The sequence below is a fragment of the Protopterus annectens genome, chromosome 1.part0 (assembly GCF_019279795.1).
Source record: "Protopterus annectens isolate FY-2018-M chromosome 1.part0, PAN1.0, whole genome shotgun sequence".
Lineage (NCBI taxonomy): Eukaryota > Metazoa > Chordata > Ceratodontiformes > Protopteridae > Protopterus > Protopterus annectens.
The window spans coordinates 1,173,068,254-1,173,085,996 of NC_056725.1; the positions used below are offsets into that span (position 1 = coordinate 1,173,068,254).

The 17,743-nt window shown below is 42.1% G+C and overlaps 1 protein-coding gene across 1 annotated transcript in view; it reads left to right on the forward strand.

Annotated features, from left to right (window-relative positions):
- The window catches only part of SEC63 (SEC63 homolog, protein translocation regulator), a 1,535,741-nt gene that overhangs the window by 1,468,893 nt on the left and 49,105 nt on the right, over nt 1-17,743 (forward strand). The gene's annotated exons all lie outside the window — the stretch shown is intronic.

Sequence of the window (17,743 nt, forward strand, 5' to 3'; positions counted from 1 at the left end):
GTTATTTACTAGTGGCAAGCATCTGTAATCATAACTATCTGGTGTGTTAATTTAATTCAAGCCTTTTGAGTACTTAAATGCAGATGAAGGGTGCAAAGAAATAAGTTTCCCAATTGTAATAATTCACTCTATCAGAAAAGGATTTTACCTGACATGCAACAGCTTGATCTAAATCAGTATGCCTCTTCATTAGTTGTGTTGTCTGTCTTATTAGCTAGTTAGCATAAACACACACTGACATAAAGAACCCATATATACTTGTTTTCATGATAATGGTTAAGTAGTCAGTCCTTATTGTCCAGTATATTACATTTCATTTTGATTGTCTGCATATGAATTGTAATTTGCACTTTTATTGCATAAATTGTACATAGTGCCATATTTCTTTTTATTATTTTAGCATATTGTAACTCTGTAATGTATGTTCTGCTGCCATGATGTTTTTTCTTCAGCATGCCATGCATTGTATCAGTGTATAGTTTGTTTATAGTTTGCATTCTTCCTTTTAACTGTCTCTACTTGCTCTTTGAGCTGGGGTTGTGGCTGAAGATGGTCAATAGACCAGCCCACTAACCTGATAAATGAGTACTAATGCCTAGCCCTTATTGAGGAAGTGGCTTTGATATAAAAGTATGTAGAGTAGAAGGTAGGACATCAAATTAAATGGCAGAGTTTGAGCTATACAGTGGTTAGATGGTCTTATTGCCTTGGTTAAAAGTAGTATGACCTTGTGTTTAGTCGGTCAATGAATTCACATTAATCCGACATCCCACTGGGCTTACCAAGGGCAGCTTATTTTCCAATGGAAAACAGAGTTCAAACATAAGATTAAACAAAAATAAATAGCAAGTGACAGGTCATGTTATTAACTTACAACCTTTGTAAAAACCTGCATGGATTCACCTAACTGGACCGTCATTGTTAACTATTAAAAGGGATTTTAATTTCATTGATCACCTTTAGCTGATTAACCAGCTTGTGAAATCTCTTCTGAGTAATGAAACCTGCCTGTGCAATCTATATCAGTGAGTGTCCTCTCGGATTCATAATTAAAAGTGATCTGTCTGAAGGATTCTTGTAGCAGTAAATCATTTGAACTGTATTTATTCACTGGCTGTGTGTCTGTATTTATTTGATAATTAGGTGGGTGGACTGGTTCAAGACCCATCTCAGCCACTAACTAGGCCTCAAGGCAGTTACACATAACCTACATTATGGTAATACCAAGAGTACATTATACAAACAGTAAGAGTAAATTATATAGTATAATAAGTAAATAGGACATTATAATAACTGTGTAGTTAAAATAATTGTGTACAGTGTTTACAAAGTATAAATTGGCCATTACAGACTGATTACTAAAGGTGCCTTAGTAAGACAGGCATCATTTAGAAGGCTGAATATAGTAGTCCTGGCTTACCAGCATCTCTAATGCAGTCATATTTATACTGCAGTAGGTTATTCCATTGAACTTTTCTTAAATGGAGCGGGATCATGAGAACTAATAATTTATTTAGGTGGAGTATGCTGGCAGTCATTTTCTGTGCCTTTTTATTTCCAGCAGTAATGCACCCTGTTGACATGGGGGTTAGCATCATTCTCATGCTGGTGTCTCTGACATGCATCATTGTATCAGGAAGGCATCGAGTCCCATCATCTTTAGCCCTTCTTATTACAGCACCATTTGTAATTTGAATGTGTTTTTCATGACAGCTAAGTTGTCATTTACCGTAACATTTCTGTTTTCATGCTTGTCATTTCTGACAGAATTAGAGAATGTATATGAAGTATATATATATATATATATATATATATATATATATATATATATATATATATATATATATTTATTCCCTGGTAAATTAGTCAAAAATGCCAAAGATAAGAGTGTATTCAAAAAATGCAGGTTGATGCAAAACAAAAAGTGATGTACATTGTCTTTATTGTGGGGCCTTTATCCCCCACTCCATTATTTTTGGGGTTGTCTAAAACTTATGAACAATGGAAGGTGAGAGGTATTTGGAGGAGTTAAGTTGCAGAGAGAATGGGAAGCAGTTTTTGGGAGATGAAATAGATGAATAATCTGGATAACATATGATCTGATGTTGTCAAATCTTCACTTTATCTGTGACTGTGGGTTCGGTTCCGTATATTGGAACCGACTTGGTCATTATTCCAGGTAACGCTCTCCAAAACTCTCGAGTTAAGCTTTACCCATAATGCTTCTCGCAGTATTACCTCAAATCTTATTTGCTGCTTTCAGTGCCGGACGCATCTATCAAAACAGCTCTCAAGCAAGCTAATTCTTTTTTGTATGTAAGATTTCTATTTAATCTCCTTTTTTAGTGATTTTCTTTCCCTTTTTCTTCTACCTAGCTCCTCTATTACCTCTTTTGTTTCTTAACACAAGTAGTGTTTTCATGGGCATACCATCATTGGTATTGTCGACAACACAGATGGAACGTTATGGTAAGACATAACTTTATCTGACATTGTCAGTCTTCACTTTATCCTTGACTGTGGGGCCTTGTCCACTGTGGGCATACAGTCTACACCACTTTCGTTGGACCAACAGCCCTACCTTTTCTCTCACCCGGAGCTTCCTCCAGCCTGTACCATGGGACAGTGGGCACAGAAGCCTCGGGATCCAACTGTAGTGGTAGTGTCCCCTTCAAATATCTATCCGGCCCATCCCACCAAAGAGGTACCCCTGAAGAGGAAGCACTTAGACTCCCCTTGAGTCTTTCACTGAAGCTACCAATTTTAATGAAGGGGAAGGCTCCCCAATGTCACCCCTGGAAGATGTCTCCTTTGGAGACATTCTAGAGATTCTGAAACAGTGGGTTGGCTGGACTTCAGCCTTCCTCAGAAGAATCGGTATACATAAAGGCTTTCCGTGCCTGACTTTCTACCTCCTGGATCTCTCAGCCCACTGATAATCTGATTTAATAGATTGCAAAGCTGGCTTGGAAGACAGCTGATTCTACCGAGCCAATGCCAAAGAAACCAGACCATATTTTGTCAGCTCCTAGGAATCTGCAGCATTGGGCGAAAGGAATACCAGTAGATGCCATGGTGGTAGCGGCAGCCACTAAAAAGGAACTTGATAATGAAAGACCTACTATCCATCCTTCTAATAAAGAGTCTAGGATGATGGGTAGATATATGCTTCGACCTTCGCACTAAGGTCCTTGAATTACATGGCACATTTCACGAGACTGCAAGAGATCTGATAAAATATCAGATACTCTGACAGGAGCAGCAGCTGAAGGGGTTAAAGAAAAGGTAACTTCTCAGCTGGCAACCCTTGGTTCTGTTTGCACCTCGTCCATGAGGCTTATTGTGCACGCAGCCAAAGGGACAACCAAGGGTAGCATGTTCGGGAGTAGCCATTGGGAAACATGCCAGGATGTACTTTTATGAATTTGCGGAGCCATTTAAGTTTTCTTTCAACGCCCCATTTGATGGAACATCCCTTTTTGGCCCCAAGGTTAAAGACACCATTGCCAGATGTGAGAAAGAAGGAAAGACCCTTTCTGCCGTGGGTGTACGCTTTTCCACTCCTCAATGGTCTTACTCCAGTAACCATAGAAGTGGGAAGCTATGGTCCCTAGGACCTTTCCACAATTCGCATGGCAACGACCCTGGGGCAGAGGAGTGAGTAACAATGGAAGACATCATGCACTAGGCAGAGTTGGCCCGTAAAATCAGGGTTCCAGGTATTCTTTCCCTGGTAACTCTTATCAGCGCTCCTGAATGGAGGCCCGATTGCCATCCTCTGGAGGCAGTCTGGGAACAATTATCCCTGCACGTACCCGCCTGTCTGAATATAACAACAGGAAATTAGGTGCAGAGGATTGTAACCAGAGGTTACAATATCTCTTTCTCAGAAGAACCAAGAAAATTGAAGAGAATCCCAGGCGTATCACCCAGTCACAGGGATGCAGCAGTCTTAGAAATTCCAAAACTGCTAGACAAAAAGAGTCATCCAAGCAGTCCCATCAGACTAGATAGGATCCGGAGTTTACTCAAGGTTCTTTGTAGTACCAAAGATAACAGGGGACTGGAGACCAGTTTTGGATCTCAGCCAGTTGAACAAATCAGTTCAGCAAACCAAATTCCGGATAGTCACGGTTCAGTCTGTACTTCGTTCTTTGGAAAAGGTGATTGGATGTGCTCAATAGATCTTCAGGATGTATATTATCACATAAAAATGGACAAATGAGCCAGAAGATTTCTGCGCTTCTGGATTGGAGCCAGTCATCCGTTCAGAGCCTTGCCCTTTGGTCTCACCACAGCCTCCAAGGGTGTTCACCAAATCCATGGCAGTGGTAATAGACCACTTCAGACTGCAAGGATTCCATCTGTTTCCACACCTAGACTGGCTCCTCACCGCTTCCACCAGGCATCTACTCTTACAAGCAAAAACTACATTCTTCAAACCTGTTCCTCACTGGGGATCACTATAAACTATGAAAAATCCCATCTAGAGACAATACACCAATTAGAATTCATAGGAGCAGTGCTAAACACAAACACCAGCATATCATCTCTTCCCCCAGAAAGACTTCAAAGAATAAGATCGCAAGTCAGTCAGATTTACAGCAAAAAGGTGACTGTAAGGCTGTTGGTACAAACTCTATGGTCAGTGTCAGCCTCCTTTACTATAATTCCCCTTGCAAGATATCACATGCGGATTCTTCAGTTGCTGTTGGCATCCCAATGGTCATTACTGAATCAGCCAGTGTCCCATCTGGTATTGATCACCAGCTTATGCAAGAGAGACCTGAGCTGGTGGCGTCACTCCAATGAAATTTTGACAGGCAAATCCTTTGTCCCTCTTCAATCCCAAGCCATATTGACCATGCATGTGTCCCAGATAGGGTGGGGGGCATTATTTGGGAAAGACAATCCAAGGCACTTGGTCTCCGCTAGAGGCCAATTTGCACATCAGTGTTCTAGAGATGAGGGCAGTGCTCTTAGCATTGCAGGCATTCCAAGAAACCCTCCCCTCTGGAATGGTTGTGAATGGTTGTGATTCAAACAGACATGTCCGCATTCTGGTACATCAACAAGCAAGAGGGAACCAGCTCTTACCCTCTTTGTCAAGAAGCACTCAGAGTATGGCATTGGGCAGTTTCATCTGACTGCTTTCTAACTGCAGTGCATATTCCGGGGAGCTCTAAAATGATTGCAGACAAATTGAGCAGGACCATCCTAATGCCTCACAAGTGGTCTGTCAATCCATTGGTAACGGAAAAGATCTTCCGCCACTGGGGCCAGCCCTGCTGTGATCTCTTTGCATCCCCAAAACAACAAGTTAAGCAGCTGCTTTGCCTCAATTCCCCCCTCTGGGGCAGTCACTGAGAGATGCTGTCCTTCACAATTGGACCCTGGTCTATTGTATGCCTTTCCCCCGATTCCTGTCATATACCAGTTTCTCAAGAAAGCCAACAGGTCAAAGAAAAGAATAATTCTCATTGCCCCATTCTGGCCTTGTCAGGTGTGGTTTCCCTTTCTTTGGCCTCATCTAATTTGGAAACCTTGGACACTGGACCCAGATCCAGACCTTTTGTCCCATCCAAACGGACTAATTCATCCAAATCTCAAGCTCACTGCATGGCTTCTCCAGTTCCAATGATTGCCAAGCATTCTACTCTCACTTCCCCAGTTCAAAGAATTGTTCTAGCCTCCCACAAACCTTCGACTAAAAGGTTGTACTTCAGCAAGTGGCAAAAATTTTCAAAATGGGCTTCGGAGACTAATCTCGATCCATTTTCAGCTCCATTCGATAAGGTCTTGGAGTTTTTAACATTGCTTTTTGAAGCAGAAACATCTGCCTCGACCATATGAGTGCATCTAGTTGCAGTCTCAAATTTTCATAATGGGTTGAATGATGCAACGTTAATGTCCCACAAACTTTGTAAAGCCTTTCTAAAAGGAACTCTGATGCTCAACCCCCCATACAAAGACCCTTCTGCACCTTGGGACTTGAATTTCGTACTTCAGTCTGTAATTAGTTCCCCTTTTAACCTTCTGCAACTTGTGATCTGAAGTTTTTATCCTGGAAAACATTTCTGATGCCCATTACTTCTGCAAGGAGGACCCCTGAGCTACAAGCCTCATCTTGCAAACCTTCATACCTTACTTTCCATAAAGACAGGGTTTCTTTGCGCACAAATCCTTCTTTTCTACCAAAGATAGTGTCCAAAACCAATATCAACCAGACTATTTAGCTTCCAGTTTTCTACCCCAACGTTTCAAACAAGGGTGAATATTGTTTACATTTACTAGATGTGCATAGAAAATTGCATTTTTACCTTCACAGAACAAAGGAAATCAGAAAATCGGACCAGTTGTTTCTTTCTCTTCTGCTACTATGGGAAAACCTGTTTCTAATGTTACTCTGTCTAAATGGCTTAAAGACTGTATAACTTTTGTTTATAATAAAAAGAAAGTGCAACAACGGAACCTGTTAAAGCACATTCAACAAGGGAAGTAGTCGCTTCTGCAGTTTTTTATTCCAGAGCTTCTGTTGATATTTGTGCAGCGGCTACCTGGGCATCTCCTCATACCTTTGTTACTCATTACAAGGTGGATCTGGTCTCTAGGGGAAGAGCGTCATTTGGCTCGATAGTGCTCAGAAATATTCTTCTTTGAGACATCCCAGGATTTAGGTAGATGGGGACTTTGTCGCACAGTCAAGGATAAAGTGAATGTTGACATCATCAGGTAAGGAATTTGTCTTACCATAACATTCCATCTGTGTTGTCAATCTTCACTTATCCTTGACATCCAAACCCTCCCTTGCCCTTCCGTTTCTTGGTGGAACGTATCTTTCCCAAAAGATTGGCTTTCCCTTTTAGGAATACAATTATGGTCTCTGGTCTGTTACTTCCTGTCTCTAACTATTATATGCACACTAGATCTGAGGTAATCCTGCAAGGAGCATTATGGGTAATGCTTAGCTTGAGAGTTTTGGAGGGCACAAGCTGGAATAACGGCCAAGTCAGTTCCGATATATGGAACCAAATCCACAGTCAAGGATAAGTGAAGAATGACAACACAGATGGAATCTTATGGTAAGTTATAACTTCTTTTTTAATGCCAAAGTATATTACAAAGTTATCTCATTTCAGAATATTTGCATGGATATGTTTCCACAAACATTTCTGTACAACACCAAGATTGATAATGGGTGCATACTGTAGATATAAAGATGGAGTACTGGGGCTTGGGAGTATTTATTTCACTCATTTTCAAAACTGGCAAAGTTTAAGGATGAAGTAGAGCAGATAATGTCTGGGCTAAGTGCAGATAACAAAGCAATTAATATAATTAGGGTATGTCAGTGCAACCATATGTAACAAACTGGAAGTTCCAAGAGCATGTCTTGTGATGGTGGTCGTTATAAAGCTATATCCAGAAAATGGAGGCATGAAGAGCCACCAAAAGGAGGTCAAGTCATTGGGATTGATGGATGAAATAGAATCAAGGGAGGAGGAGAATATCTTGGAAGAACTATAATGCCAGGTAGCTACCTTGGAAAATGCATAGGGATTTGATATGGGAATGAGCCAGTAATCAGGAATAGTTTCCCTGTTTAAACCACCCTTAAAATTGTTGTTGCTGAAAAAAATTTTTAGAGGTTGCCCTGGTCATCTGTAGTAACTTAACCTTCTAAAATATGATGCTGCTTAGCTTTTCTTGAATACAGAAAACAGTTGATATAACAGCTACATGAACAACTGTTTCCAAGTGTAGGTGTTTTCAAGATCATGACTAGGTGTTAACTACTTAGCAATGCATCATCTGCCTTGTTCTTGTTGCTGTTTAGTACTAAACCTGCCAATTGGTTTGCAGTCAAACTTTGAGATTTTGTGTAGCCATGCCATGTATTTTATGTATAAATATTTCTGAAATGTTTAACATTTAGTCAAATATTGTAACCGCATTTCAACAGTAGGTATAAAAGCTAAGGTATTTGTTTTTTTTCCCGCCGATGTACCTTGAATGTTTGTTAAACTTTTGCCTTGTGGGCCATGGTCATGGATGAAAAAGGTCCCTCAACCAAGCCACCTAGCCAGTTGGCAAACAAATGCATAAAATAATTTAGATAAATGGTGCGCCTCTATGAAGAATGCTTTGAATAGCTAACCTGTGTAAAATTAAAAGTCTGTTTAGTGAAATCCAAAGACTGAACATCTTAAATGATCTGGAGTTAGAATGAGTGTCCATCCATATTAAGTAAACTTGTAAGTGACAATTACGTTAGTCAGAACAGTTTTTTAGAGGTAGATACTATTCTTGCAGTCCAGGGGACCCTAGAGTAGCTTAACCCAAATTCCCAAGTGTCCCAATGTAATGTCTGGTTACGTGACTTGCTCGAGGCCATACAGTAGGCAAATGAGGGCTGATGGAATAAAACCCTGTGCTCCAGGAACTACAGCTCAGAACTTTCACCCCCACCCCATTGTCAGCTGCTAGACTTTCTGAACTTTAAGCTCTGATTTGAAAAGTATATCTGATGTCAATCTTCATTCATTCTTGACTGATGAATTCGGTTCCAATCCCTCAGAACTGTCTTGACCGTTGTACAAAGTTTGCACCAGCCAAAAACTCTTGAGCTAAGGCTCTACCCATACTGCTTCTGTTTCCATTACCTCAGATCTCCTTTGCACACAGAAAAGTGGACACGTCCGCCGTTGCTCTCAGCTAAGTGCTTAAAATCTTAAAAATGTTTTTCTTATTTCTCTAATTATACTGTTCAAAACACTTTATACTTTTATTCTTACTATCTTTTAAGTCCTTGTTCGTGTGATTGAATTCTTTGTCTGCTTCTACTCTGGTGGGTGGCTCATCGGAGCTGTGTATGACCCCAGTTCCGAGATTGCCTTTCTCGGTTCCAGGCTCCCATCCCTCTTTGGGTGGGCCTGCCTTCCAGATTATGGCGAGAGCTTTAGACTCAGCAGGCTCCCAGTTGATTCCATCCCTGTCCGGAGTGCCATGTTTGTGTTCCCTCTGGTTCGCAGCTGCCACAATCTGCTATGTCTGGACAGCAGGCACAAGAGCAGCAAGATACCCTAGTTCAGGGTCCCTCTTCTTCAGAGTCCTCCTCAGAGCTTTCCTCTGAGGAGCCACCTCATACGAGATTGTACAAGAGGAAGCGCCTGGATTCTCCAGAAGAATTAGTCATTGAGGATACAGATTACGATGAGGGGGAAGGGTCCCCATGGTCACCCCCTGAAGATGTCTCCTTTGGAGACATCCTGGAAATATTAAAACAGAGGGGTGACTGGAAGTCTTCAAACCCATCTTGTGAGTAATCTGTTTTCTTGCCTGTCCATCTACTTGGGTGACCCCACCTGCTGTAGATCTAAACAAGTTGATCATTCAGCGTGCATGGGAGGCTCCCGACACCATAGATCCAATTCCCTGGAGACCAGACAAGATTCTAAGGGTCTAGCAGTGGATGCCGTGGTGGTGGCAGTGGCCACCAAAAAGGAACTTGCCGAAGAGAGTTCAACTGTCCATCCTCCAAACCGAGAGTCCCAGAAAATGGACATATTCTGGAAGGGGGTCTTTGCTTCATCAACCTTTGCTATTCAGTCCTTGAACTTCTTGACATACTTTACTAGACTCCAAAGGGATCTGGTAACAGAGCTTTCAGACACTCTTTCAGGAGTAGTGTCTGACGAGATTCGAAATAAGGTTGCCTCTCAGCTTGCCACCCTGGAGTTCATCTATGCAGCGGCATATTGCACATACAGCTGAAGGGACGTCTAGATCAGTGGGTACAGGCGTTGCCTTGTGTGATTTTGCAGACCCCTTCAAGTCTTTCTTTGTCAATGCACCTGTTGATGCTACGTCATTGTTTGGTCCAAAAGTTAGACACATTAACCAGGTGTGAAAAGGATGGGAAGAATCTTTCTGCTCTGGGTGTGCATTTTTCCACTCCACAAAGACCTTACTCCTAGAATTAGAGGAATGGATTCAAGAAGACTCAAGGGCCTTTTCGGAGGACACATGGCAAGTATTCCTCCCGGAGCAGAGGGAAGAACTCTTCTGGAAGACGCCCCTCCTGTGGCACAGGAGGTCCGCACAATCAGGGTTCCAGAGATTCTTTCTTTGGACAACCCTACCAGCGCCCCTGAGCAGAGGTCCAATTGCTTACCTCTCGAAGCAGTCGGGGGAAGATTTTCTCTGCACCACTCAGCCTGGCTTACAATAACATCATATTCCAGTGTGCAGACAATAATTAACAGGGGTTACTGCATTCCCTTCACTCTTTTCCCTAAACATGAATCCCCAATGTTTCACCCAGTCATAGGGATCTATCAGCACTAGAACTTCAAAAGCTTCTTCAAAAATGTTATCCAACCAGTCCCACTAGACTAGATAGGATCCATGTTCTACTCAAGATTCTTTAGTGCCAAAAGAGACAGGGGACTGGAGGCCAATCTTGGATCTCAGCCGAGTGAACAAATTGGTGCAACAGACAAAATTCTGGATGGCCACAGTTCAGTCTATCCTTCCCTTCTTAGAGAAGGATGATTGGATGTGCTCTGTATATCTTCAGGATACATATTACCACATAAAGATGGACAAGAGATAGAGAAGATATCTCCGCTTCCAGCTAGGAGCCAGTCATTACCAGTTTTGAGCACTGCCCTTTGGCCTTTCCACAGCTCCAAGGTGTTCACCAAATGCATGGCAGTCGTAGCAGCTCATTTAAGACTACAAGGATTCTGGGTGTTTCCATATCTGGACGACTGGCTCCTCATCGCCCCCTCCAGGCATCTACTGCTTTGTACCACAGAGTTCTACATCTTGCTGAAACATTAGGCATTTTACTCAACAAAGGAAAATCACAACTGTATTCCACGCAGGATCTGGAATTTATCAGAGCAAGTCCAAATACAGTCCTGTGTTGCCTCCATTCCTCATCACAGGTTGTTAAAGCTAAGATCATGACTACAAATGATCCTCTCCCAAGACGAAGTTTCTGCTTGTCTGGTACTACAAGTTCTCTGATCATGGCAGCAACAATAGCATTAGTTCCCCTAGTGAGATATCACATCAGGCTGTTTCAATGGCTTTTGGCATTACAATGGTCACTTCTAATGCACCCCATGTCTTGATAACAAATTGCTGCAAAAAGGATTTATCTTGGTGAATGAAGCCAGAAGAAAATGTATGGAGTCCTCCCTTTTCCCCCTCTCAGCCCAAGGCCATAGTGACCACGGACACTTCCCAGATATGGGGGCATTTTCTGGGAAAGACTGTCCAAGGCACTTGGTCCCCACAAGAGGCCAATTTGCATATCAATGTCGTAGAAATGAGAGCAGTGCTTTTAGCGTTGCAAGCATTTCAGTCTGCCCTTCCTTCAGGGACAACTGCTATCCAGTCAGACAACATGTCCGTAGTCTGGTATGTCAACAAACGGGGGAACCAGATCCTACCCTCTATGTCGGGAAGCCCTACGAGTTTGGCAATGGGCAGTCACCTCCAACCGCTTCCTGATATCAACCCATATCCCAGGGAATTTCAACGTGATTGCAGACAAACTGAGCAGGTATATCCTTCTGCCTCATGAATCGTCTCTCAATCCCAGTGTAGCATCGAAGATCTTTCGCCGATGGGGTCAGCCTTGCTGTGATCTGTTCGCCTCTCCCATAAACCACAAATGCAGCAGCTACTTTTCCCTAATTCCCCCTCGTAGGGAGTCCCCAAGAGATGCACTTCTTCACGATTGACCCCCAGGACATCTGTATGCCTTTCCCCCAAATCCACTAATTCTCCAGTTTCTGGGGAAATCCCAATGGTTGAGAAGTAAAGTGATTCTCATTGCACCTTACTGGCCCCGTCAAGTCTGGTTTCCCTTTTTTTGGCCTCACCTGGTTCACCGCCTGTGGATTCTGGATCCAACTCCGGACCTGCTTTCTCACCCTCAGGGCTTGGTGCACCCCCAGCCTTCAACATCTCAAGCTGACATCTTGGTTTCTCCAATTCTAGTAACTGCCAGGTGGAACATCTTGTCTTCCCCAGTGCAGAAGATACTTCAGGCTTCACATAAACTGTCCACCAGAAAAATTGACCTAAATAAATGGAAAAGATTCTCTATTTGGACGTGTACAAATGGCATTGATCCTTTCTTGGCACCATTTGAAAAGGTCCTGGAATACTTAGCCACCTTATTTCAATTGGGAGCCTCAACCTCTACAATTAAGCTTCATCTAGCTGCCATTTTGAATTTTCATAATAGTTTTGATGATCATTCTTTGATGTCTCATCGTCTGTGTAGAGTTTTTCTTAAATCACTCAGCATTTGAAACCCCCTTTCAAAGTTCCAGTAGCGCCTTGGGATTTGACCTTAGTTTTACAGTGCCTAGTTCGTCAGCCCTTTGAGCCAGCAGCCACTTGTGATCTCAGGTTTTTATCTTGGAAGACCCTCTTCCTAGTGGCAATCACATCTGCTAAGAGAATTTCAGAGTTGCAGGCTTTGTGTGTGAATCGTCCTTATATAATTTTTCCACAGAGAAAGAGTATCACTAAGAACTAATCCCTCCTTGCTTGCAAAAGTTGTAACAGAGTCCAATATCAACCAGACCATAGACTTACCAGTCTTCTTTCCAAATTTTTCAAACAAAGGAGAGTACTGCTTGCATGCGTTGGATGTCCACAAACCATTATATTTTTACTTGGACAGAACAAAATCCTGTAGAAAATCAGACCAACTATTTCTATCCTTTTCAGGCACCAGATTGGGCAAACCTTTATAAAAGATCACCCTGTCAAAATGGTTGAGAGACTGTGTTACTTTTATATAAAACCAGAATTAACTCAAACTACCATCAAAAGTTAGAGCTCATTCTACAAGATCTGTTTCCACTTCATTGGTTTTCCATTCCAGAGCTTCTGTGGAAAACACATGCGCATTTGCAACTTGGGCTACTCCACATACCTTAATCACTCATTACAAATGAGATATGGTCTCCAGGGGTAGAGCATTCTTTGGATGTATGGTGTTCAGGAATATTCTTCCTTAGGGCTGCCCAGGATCTAAAGTAGCTGGGGACTCTATCCCATCAGTCAAGAATGAATGAAGATGGACACCATCAGATAAAGAAATGTTCTTACCATAATGTTTCATCTGTGTTGTCTATCTTCATCCCACCCTCCTGCCCCTTCCAAAAGACTCCTGGAGGTTTGGAACTAGTCCTGAGGTTTATGTCATAGGGTTGTTCCTCAGACAGAGCTTCTATTTTTTTCTTAACGGTAGGCAAACTCGACCTGAGGTAATAGAAAGAGAGACAGTATGGGGTAGAGCCTTAACTCGAGAGTTTTTGGCTGGCGCGAGCTTTGTACAATGACCAAGTTGGTTCCGGGGGATCGGAACCGAACCCATCAGTCAAGAATGAATGAAGATCAACAGCACAGATGGAACATTATGGTAAGAACATAACTTCATTTTTTCTTATTTTTTTTGGACCCTTCATCTTTACATGATACTTTAGGCCCCCCTGCCTAGCTAATGTCAGAATGTGCACTGTGGTTCATAAACTTTAAAGTGCATCTCCCTAAATGTAGCAGTCTTAATTGGAAGTAGTATGTAGAGTCTTCAGATATTGCAATGCATAAACCATGTCTGCCAACACATGTTTTGTTTCCTTAGCTTAAGGTTGGAAGAGTTGCTCAGTCTGAGTAGCACATTGCACTCCCCAGTGCTGTATGTTAGCAGGCTAGCAGCTACTTGCAAAGTTGTAACTTCTTGTAGTCTGTCTCGACATTGTCATAGTCATTCTTGCAGCCTAATTGGAAGGTAATAATTTTTCATTGCAGGGTGTGTGTTTTGCTGCTTAGTCAGAAGTGCATACCTTTCCCAGGTACTGGAGTTTCTTTGAGGCTTCAGGATCAAGTATGTTTCAGAACTACCTTGCTTAGCCTCATATCTTTCCTAACGTTATTTCTTTGAACAGGTAAGTGAAGTGGATCACAAAAGCCCCTTTTCAGTCACAACTTTTTCACTTAAAGTTAAGAAAAATAGAACATCATTAACAAATTGCATCAGAAATTAAGTCACAAGGTATATATACATATACATGTATAACACAGAAGAATCATAAAGTGGGAAATTGATCCTATCCGCCTTAACTCATTCAGTCCTGAGGAGAATAAGGCCAGTTAATCCAGATCTGCATGACTAAAACCATGATGAGAATTACAAGCAGTGTGCTTGAAGTAACTGTAGATTCACAGAAACTTGAGTCTTTGAAATGCAGTTGTAATGCCCCAGTGAAACATGGAAAAGTAGGCATGGATGTGATTTCAAAAGGTAGAGAGTTCCAAATTAGAAGTCCTATTATTGAGGAAGCCCTTGGGGATACACTGACATAATTGTAGTACGCCTTACAGTATTCATTTTAGGTATGAATGCACTACATTTGTGTTTCAGAGATCTACAGCTGAGATGAAATCATTTGTTATATTAAAGAGATGAGCTGTTTGAAATGGGTGCTGGCAAACGCAGAGTTTTAGCAAGTGTTCTTGAGTGGGGCAACTGTCTTATATTGATTAACTTTGTTTTGAACTGTCTGAAGCTTGTTTTCAAGTCCCCATTTGCTTTTTGAGGTGCCTGATGATCGTAAAGTGTTTGCTTTGAAAGGTAAATAGAATGTTAATACGAAACAGACTAGGTCAGTTGAGTTAGTTTCATAGAAGGGAACATGGATAATGTTATTTAGGACGTTGTACGTATAATAAATCTGTTTAGAACAGTTTCATAGGCCATAGGTCACAGGTGGCAACTTAAATTGTTTTGCAGTTCAGAAAATATTTGAGGGCAGTAGTCTATTGTAACTAGTGTTAGGACATAATGCATATTGGCAATTTATGGAGGTTTATTATGAGAGGGTCAAGTAGTGGATGCTTATTGCTAAGGTTGTTTGGTCTCATGGATTCTTCAGTTAGCTTGGTCAGACCAAGGTCATGGAGGTGTCCAATAAAGCCATTTTAGTTGGGCCTTACTGTTTTTTTTAAGGCTTTATTAATTTTGAAACCTTAGAACATATAAGCAAATATCATGTAAATCAACATAATTTGCATTCAGCTTTTCCACTCTGTTCCTAATCTCTTAGCCAGTAAAATAAGTTACAGTGCATCTGGTTTGATTCTCTGCTGGGTTGCCTTCTATGCGGAGTCTGCATGTCCTCCCTGCGTTCACATGGGTTTCCTCCAGGTGCTTTGGTTTCCTCCCACATTCCAAAGACGTGCATCTTGACCATTTCTCCCCGGGCTTCTGCTGAAAATGGGCTCTGTCCCAGTTGGACATACTCAGTAAAAATGAAAAATACATAAACTGATGCCACTTTTTTCACTTTGATGCTGTTAAGTACGGCATTACATGTATTATATAATTCCCTTAGTGTAGGATCATGGGAGATTACTAGGCTATCGTCCCAGTGGTTATTTCAAGCACAGCCATTTCATCCCAATGTAATACCATTGATACTCTAGTCAATACCCAGGATCGTATTTATTAACGACTGCCCATGTCCAGGAGGGTTGTGAACACTATCCCCAATAAGAATTTATGGTGCCCCATCCACACATCCAGGTTCCTTTTGAACATTGTTATGGAGGTGTTCTGCTTCATATGAATTGGAAGCATATTCCAAAGACTCATCAGTCGCTGGGAGACAAAGCTGTCCCTCCAGCACATCCTATTCAAGTCCCAGCCCATATTTAGGCCCTAGAAAGGGTAGCTGTAGTCCCGTTTTATTTACAGGACGTGCAGCAAATTCACTAGGTTTGGGTCAGAGATTGCTCTGTAAGCCAGGCATATAAGGCTCTCCTAAGAAGTCTGTACAATACTGAGTGAGTGTACAATACTAAGGCATGTGCTGGAGTCCCTTGATGATTTTAGAAACCTGTGAGGTCTCGCCAATTCCTGCAGGTGCTTTGTACGGTACATGCCGAAATGGGGTATACTCAGTTATGGGCCTGATTAGTGACGAATAGAGGAGTTATAACTTCCTTTGCTGTAGAAGCGATGCCTTTGCTAATTGTGTGCTACGTAGAAAGCCTTCCTTACTACAGCAGACACATGGTGGTCAAAGTTAAGGTCGCAGTCTACTTGTGATCCCAGATCTCTTACCACTTCATAGGTACATAAGGTGGTGGTGGTAATTGGACAGTGTGAAGGGACATTGTTTTTACCAAAGGGAATGACTGATGCATTTCTTTGCATTTGGTTTGAGACTGTGACTAAGATATCAGTCATTGGTCTTCGTAAGACCCTCCTGAAGTATATTGAGATCATTTGGGGATTCAATAATTGCACCCAGTTTGCAGTCATCTGCAAACTTGGTCAGCCACAGCCCCTTAGTTTTGGCTTGAACTTCTGAGAAGTATATACCAAACAGTAGAGGGCCCAGCATTGACCCTTGTGGCATCCCGCTGGTTGATGTGGAGTCACCCACTTTGATAGTGCATGACTGGTTTATGAGCCATTTGGCGACCTGTTTTACAACAAAGGGGTTTACACTCAGTTTGCTAAGTTTATTGTTAATGCCTGAGTGTGGGATTGTGTCAAAGGCCTTTGCCAAGTCGAGGTACGCTGTGTACACAGATTTCCTGTCGTCAATGGCCCTGGTCATATTTTCAAAGAAATCCGCCAGGTTTAACGAGCAGGATCTGCCCTTGATGAAGCCAAATTGGGTCAGATCCAGGGTTTATAGTCACTTATGTATTTATTTTTGAGGTCTATGATGATATGTTCCATGGCTTTACAGATGAGACTGGTCAGACTTGTGGGTCTGTAATTCCCTGGGTCTTTTGATAAGCCGCCTTTGTGGAGGGGAATAACAGTTTCTGTTCTCCATTCCACAGGAACAAAGCCAGTGGTTAGGCTGTGATTGAGTAGTGTACTTAATGGTGATGCTAGTTCATGTTTTAGTTTTAGAAGACAGCCTGGAATGCTATCTGATCCCATAGATACTTTTTTTTTTTTTTTTTTCCTTAGACAAGGCTTTAAAGACCTGCACTTTGGATATGTAGGTTGGGAGGAAGTTGGGGGCAAGGTTTGTGATAAGTTTGGAGGGGATAAGGGAGTGAAATTTTCATCAAATCTGTCCGCTGGTAAGTTTGCTATCTCTGCAGGATCAGTGTGCGTGATGCCGTTAGTCACTAGTTCAGCACATGCTTGGGTCCTAACTTTTAAGCTACGTATGTAGCTGTAAAAGGCCTTAATCTGATGTTAATCTTCTTTCCAGTCATCACTGATGGGTTTGGTTCCGAGCACTCGGAACCGAGTCAGCCTTTTTACCAAGCTCGTGGCAGCCAAAACACACTCGAGCAAAGTCTCTACCCAGAATGCCCTTCTCCCTGTTACCTCAGATCTCGTTTGCCATGTAGCCGTAAAGCCACTTTGTTCTTCGTGTTTCACTGTTGCTGTTACCTCTTCCATGATGTCAGGTCGTCATGGGTATAAAACATGCAGCCAATGCCATTATATCAGTCTTTCTTGCCGAGAAGGAACCTGAAGCAGAAGCAGTTCACAAGTGCCGGTCAGCTGCTACCTGAAATTTTCATTTTTTCGAGTTTCAGACCTGAAGTCTTCTAAAGCTAAGTACCCCATTGGGGATTCTTTTTTCTTGCTCTAACCGATGTCAGAAAAAATTAACAATTGTCTTGCCTGTGAAAGCAAATACCTCACAGAGATTTTCATTCTTACTGCGTCACC